This window comes from Magnolia sinica, chromosome 5 (assembly GCF_029962835.1).
Source record: "Magnolia sinica isolate HGM2019 chromosome 5, MsV1, whole genome shotgun sequence".
Lineage (NCBI taxonomy): Eukaryota > Viridiplantae > Streptophyta > Magnoliopsida > Magnoliales > Magnoliaceae > Magnolia > Magnolia sinica.
Window position 1 is genome coordinate 65,053,800 of NC_080577.1, and position 25,330 is coordinate 65,079,129.

Consider the following 25,330-nt stretch of genomic DNA (forward strand, 5'->3'; position numbering starts at 1 on the left):
GCATTACATAACCCGAATGGCATCCTTCGGCAAGCAATGGTGTCGTAAGGACATGTAAATGTGGTCTTTTCCTGATCTTCAAGGGCTATCTCGATCTGATTGTAGCCCAAATAACCATCGAGGAAGAAATAGTAAGAGTGACCAGCTAGTCTTTCTAAAATTTGATTGATAAAGGGTAAAGGAAAGTGGTCCTTCCTTATGATGGTACTCAACTTCCTATAGTCAATGCACATTCTCCAACCAGTAGTGATCCTAGTTGGTACGAGTTCATTGTTGGCATTGGCTATGATCATGATTCTAGACTTCTTAAGAACCACCTGAGTTGGACTCACCCATTGACTATCGGATATAAGGTATATGATACCCACATCTAATAGTTTAAGAACTTCAGCCTTAACCACTTCCTTCATGTTTGGATTTAATCTACGTTGTGGTTGTCATGAGGTCTTTGCATTATCCTCTAGATGAATGCGGTGAGTACAAATCAAAGGGTCAATTCCCTTGAGGTCCGCAATCGACCATCCAAGGGCTCCTTTGTTCTCAATGAGAGTAGAGATGAGCATACTCTCCTGTTCTTGCTCAAGGTGGGAAGAAATCACCACCAGGTATGTCTTATCTTGACCTACATAGACATATTTCAAATTAGAGGGTAAAGGTTTTAGGTCAAGCTTTGGTGCCTTGAGTTTAGACGGTAGAAGCACTACATCAGTTTGGGGTAATTCTCCGAATTATGGTCTCCACCTGTTAACTTCAATTACCGGCACGGTATCCAGCATGGTCCCCACCTCCCTAATCATGTCATCATCAAAATCATGGGAGTGGACCAAGAACGTCTCTAGAGGGTCAGAGGATAACGTTAGAAGTGTTCTATATTCCACGAAAGAATGAATCATGTTAATATCATGAAATTTATCATCATCCTCTAACTGTTTACCTGTGTTAAAAAAGATATTCAACTCCAATGTCATATTCCTAAAAGACATACTCATGACTCCATTTTTGTAATTAATGATTGTGTTTGAGGGGGCGAGGAATGGACAACCAAGAATCATGGGAATTTGAGTGCTCATTTACTGATGGGTTGCGTATTTAGGATGATAAAATCTACCAAGTAATAGAATTTGTCAACCTAGACCAACACATCTTCAATTTCCCCTCTTGGTACACGAATTGAGAGATTAACAAGTTATAATGTGGTTAGGGTGGGTTTCAATTCACCCAAACCTAATTGTTTGTAGACCGAGTAAGGAATCAAATTTATGCTCGCTCCTAAGTAAAGAAGTGTGTGCTCAATTCGGTAGTTCTCAATTAACAAGGTATGGTTGGGCTATCGAGATTTTTGTATTTTTGTGGCACATCTTGCTTTAGGATGAAACTCACTTTTTCAGTTAAAAATATTTTCTTTTGAATATTTTATCATCTTTTGGTCATACACAAGTCTTTCAAAAATTTGACATATGAAAGTATTTCTTTAACCACATATAGTAAAGGAATATTGACCTTCACTTGTTTCAACACTTCTGGAATGTCCTGAGAGTTATAGAGAGATTTTGGTGTAATCAACCGTTGGGGGAATGGGACAATCGGCTTGACTTGAAATTTCGGTTCCAATTCTTGTAGAGTGGTGCTAAGTCTATCATCGTTGTTCTCTTCCAAGTCTATAGGCTTTTTAGCCCTAACCGGAATGGTTTTGTCAATGGTCTTCCCACTCCTAAGAGTGGTGATAGATTTACCTAGCTCCATCGGATTTGAAGAGCTTGGATCACTTATGTCATATTGCTGTTTAGGATTGGGGAGAGGTTCAGCAGGAAGCATCCCCCTTTCTATAACCGTAACACATGAATCCATCTTTTGCATAAATTTTGTAAGTTCTCGTATTGCTTGAGTAAGCTCTTGAGTTTGTGTGGAATTTTGAGTCGGTTCTTCTTGAGGTTTCCCTTGATTTGAAATTTGATTGAAGAAACTTGAGGGGTAGTGTAAGTGCTATGGTTTCTAGCTCTTATAATTGTCAAAATTTGTAATGCCAAAACATCTTGGAATCTGTCTTGTTTAGCGCTTCAATATATTCAAGATAGTACAATAACAATGGTCTTTACTTCAAGAACTTCAAATGTAAGATTACATGTTCATGCTCGTGTACAACATCAAGTGTGAATTCAATGTTTCAAGATTCATAATTCAAGCTTCAAGTCAAGACAAAGTTCATATACTTTGAACCTCAAGCTCAAGCTTTTATGCTAGTCAAATTCAAGCTTCAACAGGTCTCAAGTTTAAGCTTCTAAATATGTCAAGATCTCAAGCATCGTGAACTTTAAAGATCATCTATCAACCAAAGGAAAAGAAGTTTCAATGTTCATACATTATGTATAAGGTATGAATGACCCTAGATTGACCATAAGGTAGGTCATTTTGAATACATAATTTCAATTAGATCAATTTATAAGTGCATAGAATATTTCTCGACTAGTCTTGGACTATGTTCGACTAGCCCTAACACTGGCTCGACTGGTCCAAGAATTCCTCGACCAGTCCTAAGGTTGTTACTGATTTTCGAGAATTTTTATTAAAGCCTTAACCAGTCCTAGAGACTGCTCGACCAATCATATGAACAGTGCTTGACCAGTCCTGCAGGCTCGACTCAAAGTCTAGCAATTAATTTGAGTTCCACATGACCAGTCATGGACAGGACTCGACCAGTCATGGAGGCCACTCGACTGGTCGAGTAGGTCCTTCGACCAATCGTGGAACGGTCTAATCTTATCGTGCCTAAATTTTTAAAAGTTTGTTGGTCCTTTGACTCGTCGAACCGACCTAAGGACCAGTCGTAGACACGATTTCTACACTTATAAGTCGAGCATGAAATTCAGAGTTTGATATTCAATTTCAAGCTAAATCAATACGCCACTCTGAGAGATGGGATAACATTTTACATTGAGGTGAGCCGACATACCGGTCCATTGTGTAAGCTATGTATGCTTGCATCTCTGATTTTTCTACTAAAAATCTTACATTCATTATTGCAACTAGAGAAGGTCCAGTTGAAGTAGACCGACATCTGATCTCTGGTCTAATAGACATACTTGTTAATAATGAAGGTATTTTCATTAGCACTTTAGTAGCTAAACCATTTGAATCTGAAAAATGAATGCTTACTAGAGAATTGTGCAATATAGATATGTAATGGAGTACTAATGGAAATGTGCTTGCTTCAAAGTATTTGTTACCCAGGTATAGAGTCCTTCACAGGATATTTATTTCTAATGTTTATCCTCATTCTGGTAACAAAATCGAATTCACTATGTTCATGGTTCGGATTCTTCATGCCATTGTTTCTGGAAACAATGAATGTCTTCCTTCTTTAATATGTCATTACATCATTCAATTTCATCTTCATCCTGGACACAATGATATTCCTTTTGCTTATCTTATGACTATGTTGGCCACCCATATGTTAGTGGCTATACCTGTTGGAGAGGCTCCCATTCAACACCTAATCTTCAATAAGTCCAATATAAACAAAAGGAATCTGAGGTTGGCCGCAGGCTAAGTCAATGTGGGTGTTGGAGGAGTTGCTGCAGTGAATGAAGAAGAAGGTGATTTCCCTCCAGGTGACATTAACATAGATGATATTTTTTATGAGATCGAATCCGATTTAGTAGATGATCTTGATTATCAGCCATCAGACTTTGATGCACGGTTGCGCTCACTATAGGAGAAGGTAGAAAACATGAATGTGTCCGATAACTTGCAATTCAAATATATGCACAAGTATCTTAAGCGCCTTAACAACGGACTTCATAAACTTGATCCTACTATACCTGCTCCTTCATCGAGTTCTGATTAGCCTTTGCTTATGTTGGTTTATAATAACTTTAATGATACTTAACTTGGTTTAATTTGGTTGGTTATGCTTGCACATGACTTACATATGGATTTATTATATTGTTATCTTGCTCCATTATTCCTCATCATTCTTCTTACTATTCCTTATATATCTATTTCCACTTCTATTTATTGGTTCCTTCCTTTGTCATATTGTGACAAAAAGGGGGAGAAATTTGTCATGCTTGTGATATATGGCATGTGGATAGGTAGGGATGGATTATGGATTGTGAGGTAGCCCATCCAAGCCCATCCAATTTTATTTTTATTTTTTTGTGGTAAGGGGGAGTAAGGGGGAGTATTGTTGCTGGAATTGATGTGAATTGATTCGATTTGTTTTGATCTGTTTATAACTGGTGCATGATTCTTTAACCAGATTGTCACTGGTTTCTTTTGATAACTGGTGCATGATTCTTCGTGCGTATAATGCTTATATTATTATGAAGTGTGTTTTGTCATAAATTTGACAAAGGGAGAGATTGTAAGTGCTATGGTTTCTAGATCATATAATTGTCAAATTTTATAGTGCCAAAACATCTTGGAATTTGTGTCTTGTGTAGCGCATTGATATATTCAAGACAGTGCAATGACAATGGTCTTTACTTTAAGAACTTCAAATGCAAGATTACATGTTCATGTTCACGTACAACATCAAGTGAGAATTCAATGTTTCAGTATTCATAGTTCAAGCTTCAAGTCTAGACAAAGTTCCTATACTTTGAACCTCAAGCTCAAGCTTCTATGTTAGTCAAATTCAAGCTTCAAAAGGTCTCAAGTTCAAGCTTCTAAATATGTCAAGATCTTAATCTTTGTGAACTTCAAAGATCATCTTTCAACTAAAGGAAAAGAAGTTTCAATGTTCATACATTATGCATAAGGTATGAATGACCCTAGATTGACCATAGGGTAGGTCATTTTGAATACATAATTTAAATTGGATCATTTTGTAAGTGCATAGACTATTTCTTGACTAGTCTTGGACTATGTTCGACTAGTCCTAGCACTTGCTCAACTAGTCTAAGAATTCCTCGACCAATCCTAAGGTTGTTACTGATTTTCAGGAATTTCTGTTAAAGGCTCGACCAGTCCTGGAGACATCTCAACCGATCGTATGAACAGTGCTCGACTAATGCCCGACCAGTCCTACAGGCTCGACTCAAAGTCCAACAACTAATTTGAGTTCCACATGAGCAATCGTAGACAGGACTTGACCGGTCATGGAGGCCACTTGACCAGTCGAGCAGGTCCTTCAACTAGTCATGAAATGGTCTAATCTTATTGCGCCCAAATTTTCAAAAGTTTGTTGGTCGTCCGACCAATCGAACCGACCTCAGGACCAGTCCTAGATGTGATTTCTACACTTATAAATAGAGCACGAAATTCAGAGTTTGATATTTAATTTCAAGTTAAATCAATACGCCACTCTGAGAGATAAGTCAGTAATATTCTTAAGCTATTTTGTGCTCATTATATATTCTCTTTAATTAGCTTTCTTTGTATTTGATTTTCTATTGTGCATTCCAATTTTATTTAAAAGAGGAATTAAAGTATTCCCATTTCTTGGAATCAAAATCAAATTAAGCTAGCCCAAGGTGATTTAATTTAAAATCAATCTAGAACTTAGAACCATTTCATAAGTGAGTGTGGACATTGAACTTCTACGTTGAACTTCTACTCCGATTTGGTTCTTCCGGTTTCCATCAAAAGGAGAATATCCAGGTATTTTACAGCTTTATAAATTCTTTATTTTGGTTTCATAGAGATTGTGCCAGAAAAATCTCTTTGTTTTGGTTTGTCTAAGGTGATCTAGAAAACTCAGAGTGTGGGGTTTTTTGAATTCTGTAAGCCCACTTAAAAGACACAATTATAAGGGTTTTAGGTGAACCTTGAAAAACCTATTTTCATAATGAACGTTAATATCCACTGTGTGAGGATATTAAGAGTGGAGTAGTTGTGTGGCTGTTGTTTAACAGTTGGTGTACAAATAAGCGAACCACTATAATTCTTTGTGTTTGGTGGATGTGTGGTTTATTTTCTTTATCTTTTATATTTTAAGATTGTGGGATGTATTTGTGGATGTGAATGTTGTAATATTTTCATTTCAGCATTGTGTGGTGAATGTTGTAATAGATTATTTTTTATTTTTTTCACATCCTCTTTAATTTCAGTTTTTGATACTCACCCACGTTCTAGTAAGGTTGTCCTGCCATAAACCAATGGTTTTTTGTGTCAGGTTGTCCTTAGAACCAAGTTTGTATCAACCTCTCAATACTAGATATTTGAGATTGTTTTACATTTCTGCATTGTGGATTGTTTAAGTGTTATCTTTGTCTAATTGTTTAAATTCCACTGTTAATTTTTTAAATTTGGCATAGTCCTATTCACCCCCCCCCCCCCCCCCTCTAGGACTTATTAGCTCGGCCTTTTTGAGTGGTATCAGAGCCTAATAGGTCACTTTAATTATTATTTCTTTTGGATCAATTTTCTGAGCTAATCGATTTGAGCTTTGTAAGATGTCAAATTTTGATATCCCTTCAGTCACTAGGCCTCCACCATTTGATGACTCTAATTATGCTTATTGGAAAGCCAGGATGAGAATTTTCTTAAAATCCATGGATGAGAGCATGTGGCAAGCCTGTGGCAAGCCATAACGACTAATTGGACCCCTCCTACCACTGAAGTAATTGGTACCGACGGATCTAAAACTATGAAAGTCACACCTTATTTCTCTTAGACCACTCTTCAGAAAACTGAGAGTAGTGCTAAAGCAAAGGCTCTAAATGCAATTACTTACACACTATCACCGGATGAATTCAAAAGAACTATATCTTATGATATTGCAAAGCAAACCTTGGATATTTTAGAAATGACACACGAGGGAACAACAATTGTCAAGAAATCTACAGTCCAAATCCTTATAACCAAATTTGAGGAAATACGTATGAAAGAAAGTGAAACTTTCATGAACTTCTATATAAGATTAAATGACATTGTCAACTCTATGTGGGGTCTCGGTGATAGAGTCCTAGAAAGTAAAGTCTATGCAAAGATACTACGCTCACTACCTGAACGGTTCAATTCAAAGGTAACTGCAATCCAGGAACTTCGTGATATGGATAATATGAGGGTAGAAGAATTAGTTGGCTCATTACAGACCTATGAGTTAAACTTTAAAGCTCCTAAAGGTAAATCCATCGCCCTTAAATCTTTTTAAAAAATTTCTCAAGAAAATAGTAATTCTGATTTAGAAAATTCTGAAGATGATATGGCCCTTTTAGCTAAAAGGTTTTATAAGATTTTCAAAAGTAAAAAGAGGGTTGATTTAAAAAAAAAACCTAATGAAAAGAAAAGATCTAAATCTAAAGCCTGGAGATCTTTAAAAGATAGTTAATGTTACAACTGCCATGAATATGGGCATTTAGCAAACAAGTGTCCTAAAAAGGACAAACCGAAAATGAAATGTATGTTGGCTACTTGGGATGAATCTTCCTGCTCTGAAGCCTCTTCTGAGTCAGAAGATTCTAAAACCAAGTCGGGTAATGAAGTTAAAGCCCTTATAACTCTAACTAAGTTCACTTTTTCAGATGATGATGATTCAACTAGTAAAAAAAATCTAAATAGTGATCATGAAAATGAAGAAGATCTTCAAGATGCTTATAATGCCCTTTATAAGGAGAGTTGTAAAATTGTTGTTAAACTTAAACTTCAAAAAGAGAACTTTTTAAAACTTATAGAAAATTTTGATTCTCTTGTTTTAAAAAAATCTCACAATTTAGACTGATTTGAAAAAACTAAGGGTGACTTAAATTTCAAAACCTACCAAGTTGAAAACTTAAAAATCTGAAAACAAAAAGCTAAAACTTGAAGTCTCTTCACTTTTAAGTTTAAAGGACACATGGAAGTATGCCCAAGGTGATCCTAAGTTAAAAAAAAAACTATTATCTAGATACAGAAAATGTGGTGACTGATCTAGATTGGGCTACGACAAAAGTTTTTCTCCCAAACATAAGAATACTCCTCCTAAGTTTGTGAAAGGAGAGTCTTCAAACTCAAAAGGGAAAAGCCTAAATCAAAATTATCCTAAAAATGCTAAAACTTTTCAATCCTTAAAACCTAAAAGCAACCATATCAACTATAAAAATCAGAATCGCAATCCTTTAGCTGAGAAAATTGTTGATTTACTTAAGGAGCTGTTAAAATCTAACTCAGTGGGTCGGTCTTATAACAACTACAAAAATAAGAACAACTATACTCCTAAACCCAAGACTCCAATGAAATGAGTTCCTAAGGTTACTTGCTTGGTTGCCCACACTACTTTTAAAGGTACAAGCCATTTAAAGTGGTACCTAAACAGTGGATTCTCTGGACACATGACTGGTGACAAAGGTCTGTTCACCAATCTTAAAGACATGTTTGATGGTTCAGTCACATTCTGTGATGGTAGCAATTGCAGGATTGTTGGCCAAGGTACGGTTCAACTCTTTAACCTTCCTTTATTTGAGAATGTTTTATATGTAAAAGGGTTAAAACACAACTTATTAAGAATCTCTTAAATATGCGATAATAATCATAGCGTAAAATTTACTAACCTAGGGTGTGAAATTTTAAATAAAAAGGGTTCTGTAATATTAACTGGTCACAGAACTTTTGAAAACTGCTACATTGTAAGTGATTTTAGCTCATCTAATCTATCATGTTACATGTTCCATACCGATGAGACCGAGTTATGGCATAAACGCCTTGGACATGTACACTATCTCAACTTATATAGATTAAGCAAAAGAGAGTTCATAAGAGGCTTACCCAAAATATAGAAAATAGATAAAATATGTGGTGAATGCTAGATTGGCAAACAAACTAGGAGTACTCACAAAAAGGTTGACTCCAATGCCACATCTAAACCACTTGAACTCCTCCATATGGATCTTATTGGACCAACTAGAACGGAGAGTCGAGGTGGCAAGAAGTATATTCTGGTAATTGTTGATGACTTTACCAGATATACATGGGTAGTCTTCTTAAGGGACAAATTAGAAATTCTCGATGAAGTAAAAATGGTACTTAAACGTATCCAAATTGAAAAAGAGTCTCAAGTCTATAAGATCCGTAGAAATCATGGATCAGAATTTGAGAATAGCGGTTTTGAGAAGTTTTGAAGTGATCAGGGAATATCACATGAATTCTCTGCACCAAAACACCTTAACAAAATGGTATTGTAGAAAGAAAAAATAGAGTGCTTCAAGAAATGGCAAATGTAATGTTAAATAGTATGAAGCTCCCTAAAAATCTTTGGGCCGAAGCCATAAACATTGCATGTTATATAATTAACCGTGATTATACAAGAAAATTAAATAGTAAAATGGCTTACGAAATGTGGTTTGATAAGAAGCATACTGTCAAATACTTTCGAGTTTTTGGCAGCATGTGCTACATTTTACGTGACCAAGAAAATCTAGGTAAGTTTGACCCCAAAAGTGATGAAGGGATATTTTTAGGGTATGCTCTGAATAGTCAAGCATATCAGTTTCTTAATAAGAGGACTGGTGTTATTCAAGAGTCTATTAATGTGGTTATTGACGATCACTTGAATACACCTGTCTCATGTTCAGAAAATGATGAAGTACTTCTAATTGATAAACCAGTTTCTTCATTAAGTCGAAATAACTCTGAACTGAGGACTGTTAAAGATCATCCAACTAATCAAATTCTTGAAAACCTCCCACTGGTGTTCGCACTCGTAGACAACTTGAAGATATGTACAATTACGTGTGCTTTACATCTCAGATAGAACCAGCTAATGTAAAAAAAGCTCTTACTGACGAAAACTGGCTAGTTGTGATGCAAGAAGAGCTTAATCAATTTGTTAGAAATGATGTTTGGTACTTAGTTCCAAGACTTAAAGATAAACACATTATCAGAACTAAATGGATTTTTAAAAAGAAGTCTAATGAACTTGGTAATATCCTTATAAACAAGGCTAGGCTGGTTGTACAAGGGTACACTCAAATTGAAGGCATCGATTATGATGAGACCTTTGCCCCAGTAGCTCGTCTTGAATCAATCAAACTATTTATATCCATTGCAAGCTTTAGAAAGTTCAAAATATACCAAATGGATGTAAAGAGTGTTTTCTTAAATGGCGATTTGCATGAAGAAGTATATGTTGAACAACCAACAGGTTTTGAAGACCCTAAGAATATTGATCATGTCTACCACCTAAAAAAGGCTCTCTACGGTTTGAAACAAGCTCCTAGGGCATGGTATGAAAAGTTGACTAAGTTTTTGCTAAGTCATAATTTTCGAATGGGGAGTGTTAATAAGACTCTGTTTGTTAAGAAAGATAATGACCACATTTTAATAGTGCAAATTTATGTTGATGATATTATTTATGGATCTACCTGTGCTAACATGACTATTGAGTTTGCAGATCTTATGAAATCTAAGTTCGAAATGAGCATGGTTAGGGAATTGAATTATTTCCTAGGATTGCAAGTTAAACAGCAACATGATGGTTTCTTTATTTCTCAAACCAAATATGCTCTAAACTTAGTTAAAAAGTTCGAATTTGAGAATGGGAAAAATTTTGATACTCCAATGAGTACTACTCTGAAACTCTCAAAGGACTCTATAGGTAAGAGTGTGGATCCTAAACTATATCGCAGTATGATTGGAAGTTTGCTTTATTTAACTGCAAGTAGACCTGATATTGCATTTAGCGTAGGAATTTACACTAAATATCAATCTGACCCTAAAGAGTCACATTTAACTGTTGTTAAGCGGATTATGTGATATGTCGCGAGCTCTGTAAATCTGGGTCTCTGGTATCCACATGATACTAGTGTTCAATTAGCTGGTTACACTGATGCTGATTGGGCTGGTAACATTGATGATAGGAAATCAACTAGTGGCGGTTGTTTATATGTTGGGAACTATTTAGTTTCTTAGCAAAGTAAGAAACAAAGTTCCATGTCGCTCTCAACTACTGAGGCTGAATACATTGCAGCGGGTAATGCATGTACTCAGCTTGTATGGATGAAAAGAATGTTAAGCGATTACGAAAATGCACAAGATTATATGATTTTATATTATGATAATTCCAGTGCAAATAATATATCTAAAAATACAATCCAGCATTCACGAACAAAGCACATTAACATTAGATATCACTACATTTATGAATTAGTGGAGGAAAAGACAATTTTCTTGGAATACATACCGACCAAGACTCAACTTGTTGACGTATTCACAAAACCGCTTGACAAAAGCAGGTTTTCTAAATTAAAATTTGATCTTAGTATGTGTAATTTGAATTGATATATTACGTATTTCTGTATCATAATGTGTGTGTGTGTGTATATATATATATATATATGTTTGTTTAAATGTTTAAATTTCAAAATTTCAAGAAATTTGTATATTTTTGGCTGTGCACGACCAATCGAGTGCATAATCGACCAGTCGTGGCATGACCGATCGAGCATGTACTCGACCAGTCATGTAGCGCGAGATGGTGCTTTATTTGAGGGAAAAATCCATTTTTCTTCATTTTGGGTTTCTTCCCCAACAGGTCCTAGGTCAACCGGTCGAACCGATCTCTTAGTTCTTCAAGGTTAGTGCTTTATTTACATTTTCCTTGTAGATACAAGTTCTTATCACTCCTTTTTAATATTTGGTATGATTTATTTCTTGTTTCATAGTGGTTTTTGGGTTTTCTTCTCCAAAATCTGATCTTGAGAAAACCCACTCTACTTCTTTTACAACCACTTGGTTCCTTGATTTCCTAGTTGCAAATGGATGATAGAGGCAAAAAGAAAAGTTCTCGTGGTCCTTCTTCTTCTAGATCGACACCTATCATAGTGCACCACCTTTGATCACTCGAAGATAATCCCTCCTATGTGCGGGATATAGGGTTACGCAATGTTATAGTTGAACGACTTGTTCATGTTGAACATCTAGATTCGTTTGAAATCCTTCCTCCTCTCCAATCTGTAGGATGGGATAACATTCTACATTGGGGTGGGCCGGCATACCGATCCATTGCGTAAGCTATGTATGCATGCATATTTGATTTTTCTACTAAAAATCTTACATTTATTATTGCAACTATAGAAGGTCTAGTTGAAGTAAACCAACATTTGATCTCTAGTCTAATTGACATACCTATCAATGATGAAGGTATTCCCATTAGCACTCTAGTAGCTAAGCCATCTAAATCTGAAAAACGAATGCTTACTAGAGAATTGTGCAATATAGATGCGCAATGGAGTACTAATGGAAATGTGCTTGCTTTAAAGTTTTTGTTACCCAGATACTGAGTCTTTCACAAGATATTCATTTCTAATGTTTATTCTCGTTCTGATAATAAAACTAAAATCACTACGTTTATGGTTCGAATTCTTCATGCCATTGTTTTTGGAACCAATGTATGACTTCCTTCTTTAATCTGTCATTGCATCATTCAATTCCGTCTTCATCCTGGACATAGTGATATTCCTTTTGCTTATCTTATGACTGTGTTGGCCACCCGTATGTTAGCGGCTATGCTTATTGGAGAGGCTCCCATTCAACACCAAATCTTCAACAGCTCCAATATAAACAAAATGAATCTGAGGTTGGCCATAGGCCAAGTCAATGTGGGTGTTGGAGGAGCTGCTGCAGTGAATGAAGAAGAATGTGATTTACCTCCAGATGACATTAACATGAATGATAGTTTTTATGAGATCGAATCCAATTCAGTAGATGATCCTAATTATCAGCCATCTGACTTTGATGCGTCGTTGCGCTCACTGGAGGAGAAGGTAGAAAACATGAATGTGTCCCATGATTTGTAATTCAAATATATGCGCAAGTATCTTAGGCGCCTTAACAAGGGACTTTATAAAATTGATCCAACTATACCTGCTCCTTCATCGGGTTCTGATTAGTTTTTGCTTATGTTGGTTTGTAATAACTTTAATGATACTTAGATTTCTTTTATCTTATGAGGTTGTACTTGGCTTAACTTGGTTTAACTTGGTTGTACCTGGTTTAATTTGGTTGGTTATGCTTGCACATGACTTATATATGGATTTATTATATTGTTCTCTTGCTCCATTATTCCTCATCATTCTTCTTATTCTTCCTTATATATTTATTTCTACTTTTATTTATTGGTTCCTTCCTTTATCATATTGTGACAAAAAGGGGGAGAAATTTGTCATGCTTGTGATATATGGCATGTGGATAGGTAGGGATGGATTATGGATTGTGAGGTACCCCATCCAAGCCCATCCAATTATTTATTTTTTTGTGATATAGGGGAGTAAGTAAGGGGGAGTATTGTTGGTGGAATTGATGTGAATTGATTCGATTTGTTTTGATCTGTTTATAACTGGTGCATGATTCTTTACCAGATTGTCACTGGTTTCTTTTAATAACTGGTGCATGATTCTTCATGCGTATAATACTTATATTATTATGAAGTGTGTTTTGTCACAAATTTGACAAAGGAGGAGATTGTAAGTGCTATGGTTTCTAGCTCGTATAATTATCAAATTTTGTAGTGCCAAAACATCTTGGAATCTGTGTCTTGTGTAGTGCATCGATATATTCAAGACGGTGCAAGGACAATGGTCTTTACTTCAAGAACTTCAAATGCAAGATTACATGTTCATGTTTGAGTACAACATCAAGTATGAATTAAATGTTTCAAGATTCATAGTTCAAGCTTCAAGTCAAGACAAAATTCTTATACTTTGAACCTTAGGCTCAAGCTTCTATGTTAGTCAAATTCAAGCTTCAACAGGTCTCAAGTTCAAGCTTCTAAATATGTCAAGATCTCAAGCTTCGTGAACTTTAAAGATCATCTATCAACCGAAGGAAAAGATGTTTCAATGTTCATACATTATGTATAAGGTATGAATGACCCTAGATTGACCATAGGGTAGGTCATTTTGAATACATAATTTAAATTGGATCATTTTATAAGTGCATAGATTGATTGTCGACTAGTCTTGAACTATGTTCTACTAGTCCTAGCATTGGCTCGACCCGTCCAAGAATTTCTCGACCAGTCCTAAGGTTGTTACTGATTTTCAGGAACTTTTGTTAAAGCCTTGACCAGTCCTGGAGATTGCTTGACCGGTCATATAAACAGTGCTCGACCAGTCCTGCAGGCTCGACTCAAAGTCCAACAACTAATTTGAGTTCCACACGACCAGTCGTGGATAGGACTCAACCAGTTGTGGAGGCCACTCGACCAGTCGAGTAGGTCCTTCGACTAGTCGTGGAAATGTCTAATCTTATCGCGCCCAAATTTTTAAAAGTTTATTGGTCCTTCGACTAGTCGAACCGACCTCAGGACCAGTCGTAGATGCGATTTCTGCACTTATAAATCGAGCACGAAATTCAGAGTTTGATATTCAATTTCAAGCTAAATCAATACGCCACTCTGAGAGATAAGTAAGTGATATTCTTAAGTTATTTTGTGCTCATGATATATTCTCTTTAATTAGCTTTCTTTGTATTTGATTTTGTATTCTACATTCCAATTTTATTTGAAAGAGGAATTAAAGTATTCCCATTTCTTGGAATCAAAATCAAATCAAGCTAGCCCAAGGTGATTTAATTTAAAATCAATCTAGAACCTAGAACCATTTCATAAGTAAGTGTTGACATTGAACTTCTATGTTGAGCTTCTACTCCAATTTGGTTCTTCCGGGCTACATCAAAAGGAGAATATCCAGGTATTTTACAACTTTGTAAATTCTTTATTTTGGTTTCAAAGAGATTGTGCCAGAAAAATATCTTTATTTTGGTTTGTCTGAGGTGATCCAGAAAACTCAGAGTGTGAGGTTTTTTGAATTGTGTAAGCCCACTTGAAAGACACAATTGTGAGGGTTTTAGGTGAACCTTGAAAATTCTATTTTCATAGTGAACGCTAATATCCACTGCGTGAGGATATGAGGAGTGGAGTAGTTGTGTGGCTGTTGTTTAACAATTGGTGTACACACAAGCAAACCACTATAATTCTTTGTGTTTAGTGGATGTGTGGTTTATTTTCTTTATCTTTATATTTTAAGATTGTGGGATGTATTTGTGGATGTGAATGTTGTAATATTTTCATTTCAGCATTGTGTGGTGAATGTTATAATAGATTAGTTTCTATTTCTTTCATATCCTCTTTATTTTCAGTTTTTGATACTCACCCACGTTTTAGTAAGGTTGTCCTGCCATAAACCAATGGTTTTTTGTGTCAGGTTGTCCTTAGAACCAAGTTTGTATCAACCTCTCAATACTAGATATTTGAGGTTGTTTTACATTTCTGCATTGTGGATTGTTTAAGTGCTATCTTTATCTAATTGTTTAAATTATACTATTAATCTTTTAAATTTGGCATAGTCCTATTCATCCCCCCCTCCCCCCTAACACTTATTAGGTCGGCCTTTTCAGGTAGTAGTTTGTCCATTCACCCAACTGAAGTTTGGATGATTTCTCCAACTAGGATTATATGTATTGGAGGTAGGTCCATTGAAAGGTCTTCGGTAATTGTTCACGGCATTAGATTCCTCATTCAGCATCTCTCGAAAGGCGGGTATTGTTGGACAATTTTCAGTTATGTGAACATTGCAATCACAAATACCACAAACAGTTTCCTTAACTTATCCTTCTTTAGTTCCATGGCCTCGAATTTCCTTATGAGATTAGTCACTTTAACATTGATATCATCATCCTCTTTCAGAAGGTATATTCCTCCCCTTTCCTTTGATTGAGTGGGCCTAGAAGTGGTGCTTGATTTTGGGTAGGTGTCCCATGATTGTGCGTTTTCAGCACGTCTATCCAAGTAGTCTCACATGCCATCAACATTTTTATTCATGAATTCCCCATTGCACATTGTCTTAACCAATTGCCGCATGGAAGATGTCAGACCATCATAGAAAAAGTGTGTAATGCGCCACGTTTCAAAATCATATTGTGGGCATGAACTGACAAGATCCTTGAACTGCTCCCAACATTGGAAGAATGTTTCATCCTCCTTTTAGGAAAAGTTCATGATTGACTTCCTAAGGGAGTTCATTTTATGATGTGGAAAAAATTTCTTTATGAACTCCCTTATCATGTCATTCCATGTGCCAATAGAGTGGGGACATAGTGAATGCAACCACATCTTAGCTTTCTCTTTCAAAGAAAAGGGAAAGAGTTTCAGTCTGACCATATCCTCAGACACGTTAGGAAAATATAAAGTGGCTATACTCTGGTCAAATTCTTTCAAGTGTAGATATGGACTTTTAGATTCAAGTCCATGAAATTTTAGAAGGAGTTTGATTACCCCTGGTTTAATATCCATATGTCCCCATATTTTATGGAAAAACAATGCATGAGGGTGTGCTCACCCTCGCTGGTTGTAAATAGTCTCGCAAAGTAAGAGGCGAGGGTGCTTGATGCACCTCGTTCTCATCCTGGATTTCCTCCACCCTAGGTAAGGGTGGATTTGGAGGTTGATTGGCCAGTTGATTTGCAGCCATAACTTCTGTTAACTCTATAGATCTCTGGTGGTGTCTAATCCTTTGATGGATAGATAACCCCTCAACCAACCTCCTTTACTCAAGAGACGTTGAGTGTTTTCACGGACCTACTTGGGCATGAAACACTCTTAGCCCTCAATTTCAGAATATATCCTAAACCTAAAAAGAAAAAGGAAAATAGAAATCTAGAAATAGAAAGAGAGAGAATTAGAAAGAAGTTACCAAATTAGAAGTTCTTATATTAGGATCCTGTAAAAGAAAAAGGAAAGTGAATTAGTTTCTCAAAAAACAACCTAGTTTCTAAAAACAAAAAATGAAAGTTTCTAAAATTAAATTAGGAAAGTTTCTAAATCTAGAAATAGAAATAAAAGCTAGTTTCTTAAAACAAATTAGAAATTACCCTAATCTTATCTTATCTTATCATATCTAATCTAATCTAATCTTATCTTATCTTATCTTATCTTATCCTATCCTATCTTATCTTTTCTTTTCTTATTTTATCCTATCATATCTTATCTTATCTTATCTTATCATATCCTATCTTATCTTATCTTATCTTATCATATCCTATATTATCTTGTATTATCCTATCCTATCTTATCTTATCTAATCTTATTTAATCTTATCTAATTCCAAAATTAATCAAATCCAGAAAACACAACCATCAATCCCCGGCAACGGTGCCAAAAACTTGTCCACAACCCCAAGTGTAGGGTCACAATGTAGTAATAATCTCGGTGTGATCGAGGTCGAATCCACAGGGACTGAAACTTGTACGTATTCCGAAAGTAACTAGAACTAGAACTAGAAGAAGATGTTTATCTAAATCTGAATTGATTGAGAGAGTAACTGTGAATTATTTACCTAAAACTTATAAATTCAAAGGTGGGAAACTAGGGTTTTCAAGGATCCACTTGTAGGTTCTCAGGATGCTACCTTGCTTGATTCAAGGACGAAGAGATTTGTCAGATCTCTGAACTCCCTTTGACCTAATTCTCAATGGATGAGAGATGTGAGAATTGGAAGTGATTCCATCACAAAACCATGCCCAGGAGACAAGGCAAACAATAGGATTTACCAATCTCACAACCAATCATAAGAGAATTGAGAAGATTATGTAGGATCCCATCACCCAACTATGCCCATGGGACAATGGTGAACAACGGGAATTCCTAATTTCACAATCTCAATACATGAAAAGAACATCCTCAAAGCTATTGCAGATCTATTGTAATTTGAGTCACAACAAACCATTAAAAACTGAAAGTATTCTTATAATCAAACTACAATTAAAGATAGTTCAACTTAAACATGAATCAAAGTAATAGAAAACATCCCATCACGCTACAAACTTCACCTCTTAGCCCTATCTAAGAGGTTTAGCCAACCATAGACATGATTGAACTAGAATCTCTTAAGAAAAACATAAAAACAACTAAGGAAAGGGAAGAAAAACTCTTGGTGATGGCTTCTCTACGCTTTTGCTCCACTCCACAAACCTTAGAAGATTCCTAGGAACATCCTAGGGACTCCTATTTATATTTGTGGAACTCCAACTTTCGCACATAGTTGAAAAACTCAAAAAATCGCCTCAAATTTACGCGGTTTCCCAGAATAGGCTTCACTTTGCGCAATTTCACAGAATGACCTTTGCGCAATTTCACAGAATGACCTAGAGTTTTAGAATATGCTTCTTCAAGACATTTTCTGGAATATGTTTATTTTCAAGACAATTTCAGGATTCCGTTTCTTCACTTCAAATATTTTATTCTCTTCATTCCTCACTTAGTTTTCTTGGATCTTTAGCATGTGAATTCTTCAATCTTGGCCTTCTAAGATCCATCCCTTGCCTTAGTGATTCTTGAGCATCAAATTCATGCTTTTAGTACCCTTTCCAATCCAAGCTTTTAAATTCACCTTGCAACACAAACATGAGTAAAATAGAACATTAAACATTATCATGTTCATAAAACCAAGTAATAAATGGGGTCCAATATGCAATATTTGACCCTCAACAATTACTCACCTGAAATCTGGTGATGTGGATTCCAATATGTTACCTTAAGATCAATTGGTTAGTAATTACCTAATTACATATCTCAATTAGTTCCCTATTTGCATCTATTTAATCTTATTTGATTAATTCACTTTTGTTTAATAAATTCTCAACTCGAACAACCCACACAGAGAATTCAACTGTTAGATTCTAAATTCTCTTAGATTGCATACTTATAGTTAGTCATCTTATCATGTGTGGTCCACTCGATCAACCAAGTGCTCTGATCATCCTGTTATCTTTAGATGATTAATGATTGTCACTCATTGAACTCATAAAATTTAAAATATCAAAGTTTAGAAAAATAAAAAAATTCAGTGTATTGTCGACCGGTCGAACCAATCATGTTCAAAATTTTTTAGATGATCCAAAATTTTAACTTTTTAAGTTTCCTTATTTTTCTTATTTTAAATGATCCATTGATCATATAGGACATATGTAAGCCATCCATTGATGTCACAAAATTTCATATTGAAAATATGTCAATAGATCACTTAGATCCAAACTATTTATGTTTCCAAAAAAAAAACCTGATTCAGTGTATAATAGTTACAATGCTAACCTTTCATCCTTATGGTCCATCAAACGGTCAGATCTACATATACTCTCCGAATAACAATTTAGATCTATTCCAAAATGAGCATACACAGTGGGGATCTAATCTAATATGTTTGATCACTATTTTAGAATCTAAGGTATAAATAATTGTTATGGTTAAATCTCATTAAAAATGGCCCATCCACTGATCAGATTGATATGAAATTTAAGGCACTATTTTCTTTTGGCGCTTAGGATTAAAATGACCTATCTAGATCTATCTTAACATAGTCGGATGCAAGAAATTAAATTTATTTCTAAATTACTATTACCTATATATGAAATTACAAATTTCTCTTTGTTAAAATTTCTTTACGCGCCTATACAATGATCGTGTTGATGATCCACACCATCCGTTGCATAGATCGAGAGGAGATGAACAAAATAACAAAAAAAAAAAAGATCCAAGGGCTAGAACTTACCTAATCAAGTCCTCATAGAATCTCATCTCTCTTTCTCTCTTTTATTTTCCTTCTGCAGGAAACCTCTCTTGTATCTCTTTTTAGAGAAGGCTAGGCTTTTCTAAATAAGGGGGAGAACAATCCCACCATTATGTTCCTATGGGTGTATGGCTAAAATGAATGGTGATGTAGGATGATGGGGAGCAGCAGCTCAGGCAATACAATTGTGTAATTGTTCAGTTTTTAGAATACAATTCTGTAAAATTGTGTAATGATGTGTACACACAATTTAGTTTACTATTCCAAGTATTCTAAGTGTTTTATCACGTAATTGACAAAGGGGGAGATTGAAAGTGCCCTTGTTTGTCAATTAATGTGAAGGTTCAGTCAGTTAGTTCAATGAGCCTCATATGAAAGAACTACAAGATGCATACTCAACAAAGTGGATGGATAAAGATCTTCAAAGGTAAATTAAACCTCACATTCTATGACCAAAAAACCTCAGGTAGATAATCCCCATTAAAAACACTCTAATCTATTAAAAAATCAACAAGGAAAATATGTTTTATAGATTATGTAATAGAAAACTAAGTTGGAAAATTATATGAAAATATTGTTAAGTTTTCTACCTTCTTCGATGTCATCGAGTATTGTTTGATGACATCGAAGAAGGTAGAAAACTTAACAGTATTTTCATATAATTTTTCATCTTATTTTTCTATTACCTAATCTATAAGTCATATTTTCCTTGTTGATTTTTTAATAGATTAGAGTGTTTCTTAATGGGGATTATCTACCCGAGGTGTTTTGGTCATGGGATATGAGGTTTAATTTACCTTTGAAGATCTTGATCCATCCACTTTGTTGAGTCTGCATCTTGTAGTTCTTTTATATGGGGCTCACTGAACTGACTGACTCAACCTTCACATTAATTGACAAATAATGGCACTTTCAAAGATAAGATAATCACATCCTCCCTTATCCAGAATTTGAAATCTTTATGGCATTTGACAAAAAAGTTATTATTACTACTCTGGGAATCAATCTTCCAACCTCACCCGCAATCAAGAGTCACAATGGTAAGAGTAGATCCCTCAACCTCTCTCTCAACTAAGAGCGTCTCTAACAACTCAACTATTAACTTGTTTTTATTTCTTAATTAAAAATAAAATATTTAACTATTTCTTTTAGTGTAAGTGCACTAAAATTCAGGGTCATTCCAACAGCCTTTCCGGTAACGTGTCCAATTCGTACAATTCCTCTCTAGACAATCATCGTGGTCTAGTACGCTCCAAATGGCACTGCCCCGCTCCCAGGCACGCAGTCCAAGTAAATATAAGAGACTTCACTATCTTCCTGGCCAATAGTCTGCCAATACCTATCCGGCATGTCAATTGCAGACCCATTTACAAGCTAGTCAGACTCAGCCTAGCATTGCCCCTACCCTCCGGTGGGTAAGGCCACAGCCCCTTCCAACCAACCACCGCACAGTGGGAGATGTGGCCTAATGGTATTCGGTACTCGTGCACTCATACATCTACTCGGTCTTAACGTTGGAGCATCCTCTTGGTACCATAAGGGTTTAGGGACTTTCACCTAGGGACATCTATGGCATCTCATGTAGAACCAAAACATTTTCGATGTCCAATCCTACCATCCATGATATGCCTGTGGAGGCCTCAGCCTTGATGTCGTTAGGGCGAACAAAAATTATATCACACAAATGTAAGATGCATGAGTCATATAATCCAGTCATGCATCAGTCTTGCGCATACCACGTGCTCATGTTGGGCAACTCCATCTCTCAGGTAGTCCTAAAAACAACCAGCCCAATGGCATATGTTATGGTCAATCACTCCTCATAATAAGCATGCAAATGATGCATATGGGCATGAATCATGGTGTATGCCATACATGATTATCAAACATAATAATGATCATTTTTACACAATCACAATGGGCCTCACACATCACAATGGGCCTCATCCAGTCACAATGGGCCTCATCCAGTCACAACGGACCTCGCACAATAGGCCTTATACAATCACAATGGGCCTCATACCATCACAACATAATGGTCCTCACACATCGCAATGGGCCTTATACAATCACAATAGGCCTCATACAATCACAATGGGCCTACATATCATAATGGGCCTACTCATCACAACGGGCCTACATATCACATTGGGCCTACTTATTACAACGGGCCTACATATCACAATGGGCCTACTCATCATAATGGGCCTACACATCACAATGGGCCTACTCATCATAACGGGCCTACATATCAAGGTTTGAGTAGTACTATAGGGTATGGTGGAAAGCATTATTCTCAATGAAGGCCCAAGAAGAGAAAATTGAAATGAGCTTAACAATGGGGCCTAGGGAGTTTGCAACATGGACATTTAATCATCATTGCTTCTAAGGTATGGCCCGCCTTAGATTCTAACTTATGATGGGGAATGGGCTTAGCACTGGGCCCTAGGGAGTTTGCAATGTGAACATTTAACCACCATTACCTCCTAGAATGCGGCCCACTATAAAGACTATCTCACAATGGGACCGATGGCCCTTAACTAGCAAGAAAAATGGATAGGCATCATAAACATTATCATATACATCATAGTGGAATCAACATAACAATTGGGCCTCACCACATAGGCCTCAAATACAATGCAATGGGACTCACCACATAGGCCTCATCACCAGGGCCTCATATATATCACAATGGGCCTCACCACATAGGCCTTATATACATCACAATGGCCTCATTACATAAGCCTCATCACCAGGGCCTCATATATATCACAGTAGGCCACATTCCATGGTCCTCACATATATCTCATTGGGCCACATCCCATGGGTTTCATATACATCACATTGGGCCACATCCCATGGGCTTCACATACATCACATTGGGCCACATCTCATGGGCTTCACATACATCACATTGGGCCTCATACAAGGGTCTCATGTACATTACCATGGGCCTCATACAAGGGTCTCATAAAATAGCCCATGGCCCATACAATAGCTAAAAAATAAATGGGCATCATCCACAATATTCCACACATCATGTTGGGCCTCAATCAATGGCCTAAAGCCTAAATACATCAAAATGGACTACACGAGGGGGCAACCCATGGCCCAAAAACATCATGGCCAAAGAGAACATCCTACTCATGCATTATGTTGGGCCTCATGGGTAACCCATATGCCTCAATTAAATGGTCAAGGTATAACCAACACCCACCAATGTGGGCTTTACAAATCAGTCCAAAACTAGACAAGTTGGATGGGTGGCAAAGAGTCAATCACATACATCATATTGGGGTTACAATCAGCCCACAAGGCCTAGCACAATGGATGGGCAATTAAAGTGCCCTAGTATGTCAATTAACGTGAGCGTTGAGTCAGCTAGACAAAGGAGCCCAATAGTAAGATTGATAAAGCATCTGCCTCAACTGGATATGTGCACGAACATACCATAGCTAAATCTTAGCCTCACATCCCATGTCCCAAAACACTAGGTAATTAAAACCCTTAAAAATTGGAAAGAACATCTTAAGTTTTTGGTTAGAAAACTTTTTCAAAACTTCAGGAAAATCTTTAAGTTTTCTACCTTTGTCGATTTATCGATACATGGTTCGATAAAATCAACCCTTGTTATCGATGTCCTCGAAGCTCACTCGATATTATCGAATTGAGGACATAAGTCATCCAGCAACCACAAAGATCTCTGGATGGAATTATCGATGTATCGTTATACAGTTCGATATCATCGAAAGTTGAATCTCGAGTCCATAGAAGTAGACTCGATAAAATCAACATCAAGTCTATTGTGTCCAAAGTTCCACTAAGGTAAATCATGTAATCTTTGATATATTGAAGAGCTCCTCGATATCCTTGGAATTCAAATCTCGATGATAACGGAAGCCCCTCGGTGATATCGGTCTAGGACACAAATCTATCTAGAAAGTTTTTCAAGTTGTTTTTTTCTCAGATCAAGGGTCATTCGATAAAATTGATATTCAAATATCGATCATATCGAGGCATGGTTGATGTCATCGAATGTGGACACAATCTGTCTAGCAATCTTATAGGAAAATTTCTGGAAATTATCAATAAAATGACACTTCCCTCGTTATCATTGATATTCAAATTTTGATGATATCGAGTGATGCTCGATCATATCATTTACCTAAAATTCTCAAAGGTAAGTCTCTCACATTTTCAAATGTCGAGGTATCGAACCTTGTGTCGATGAAATTGGAGTTCGAAATCCGAAGACATAGACGCACGTTCGATTTCCTCAACTAGCTGGCAAAAGGTTTCAAAAGCATTTGACATTTGAGTTCGTGTCATCATGCGGCCAGTCGGTGCTATCAAGAGTATACGCTTGATGTTATCGACCCTGCTCGATGATATTGAACTCTGTCAAAAATGTGACCATTTTATATCCATTGGAACCTTTTACCTATTTAATGAGAGCTTACCCTTGGCTGTTGGATAGAGAAAATAGAGAGTTCTTTTGAGTGTTTAACCTTACATCATATACCCTAAGCCTTTTCTCTCATGGAAGTTCATCCTCCAATCTACCCTCATCATTTACATTCAATAGATTGGATTGGGAAATGAACTTCCACATTTAAGGATCCCGCAACTACCACCTTAATGGTAAATCATTAAGTTGGGATGCCTTGAATGCATAGATGATTGGAATCACTCTATCTCATTTATAGGAAAATATTTAATAGAGTAGGATTCCATCATAACCTTGACCCAACCCATCGCCATGTATTGGTACATCTTCTGAGTTGCGGATTAAGGAAGCTAAAGATTCTTCATCATCAAAGGAGGAGATCTTCATCAACGTACTAAACTGGGCTCATCTACTTATTTGTAAGTCATTAAAGTCCAGAGGACCCTTGTGATCATTCCTTCTTAGGATTGGGTCTAAGGTGTTTCTCACCGCTTGCAAGTCTTCATAAGAGGCCTCCGGCGGGAGTGTACATGGGGGTGCTTTATGTTGACCCTTGCTCTATGGAGAGCATAAACTGGTTAGAGGTAAACCTGTTTAAAATCTCCAGTTAGAGGTGAACCTATTGTGAAACCTCTGTTAGGTTCCTTGTGTGGATCCTTGGCCAGTGGGGCCTAAAAGTCGGGTGCTATGTGTTAACCCTTGCTCATGGGAGCATAAATTGTGTCGTGTAGGCACGTTGTGTTAGCCTAAGTGTAGGTTGTACTAGTTAGAAGTGAACTTGATTTAAAACCTTCGGTTTGAGGTGAACCTATTGTGAAACCTCCTTTAGTGAGATCCGGTACACTCAAGGGTTGAGTGCGTCCACCAGAAGTGGAGTAGACAAGTAGTCGAACCACTATAAAAATGACCGTGTTTGTGAATGTTATTGCCTTCCATTACTTATGTGATTTCCTTAAATACTTTCATACTTGATTATCTGAGATCACACCTCACACACAGTCACATCCATCATAAACTAATTTGCATATTGTTTATCTCTCAAATAGTTTTATGATTGGATCCTCTACCGGGCTTAGAAGCCAGTAGAGTTACTCTATAGTAATCCTAATGCATGTTTACATTTAGGATTAGAGTGATAGGATTTTAAATTGTCATACAATACTAAAATGTCCTATTCACCCCCCTCTAGGACATATTGGCATATTCCTACTTCAACTAAAGCGGTCATTACCACAATTTGAATTGGTATCAGAGCGGGTCTCTCTTTAAGGCTTCACCGCCTAGAGAGTGATCTTAACTGAAGTTGGTAATATGGCCAAAGGAGAGGGCTCATCAGTCACTAGACCTCCAGTATTTGATGGATCAAATTAAGCATACTGGAAGGCTAGAATGCATTACTTTCTGA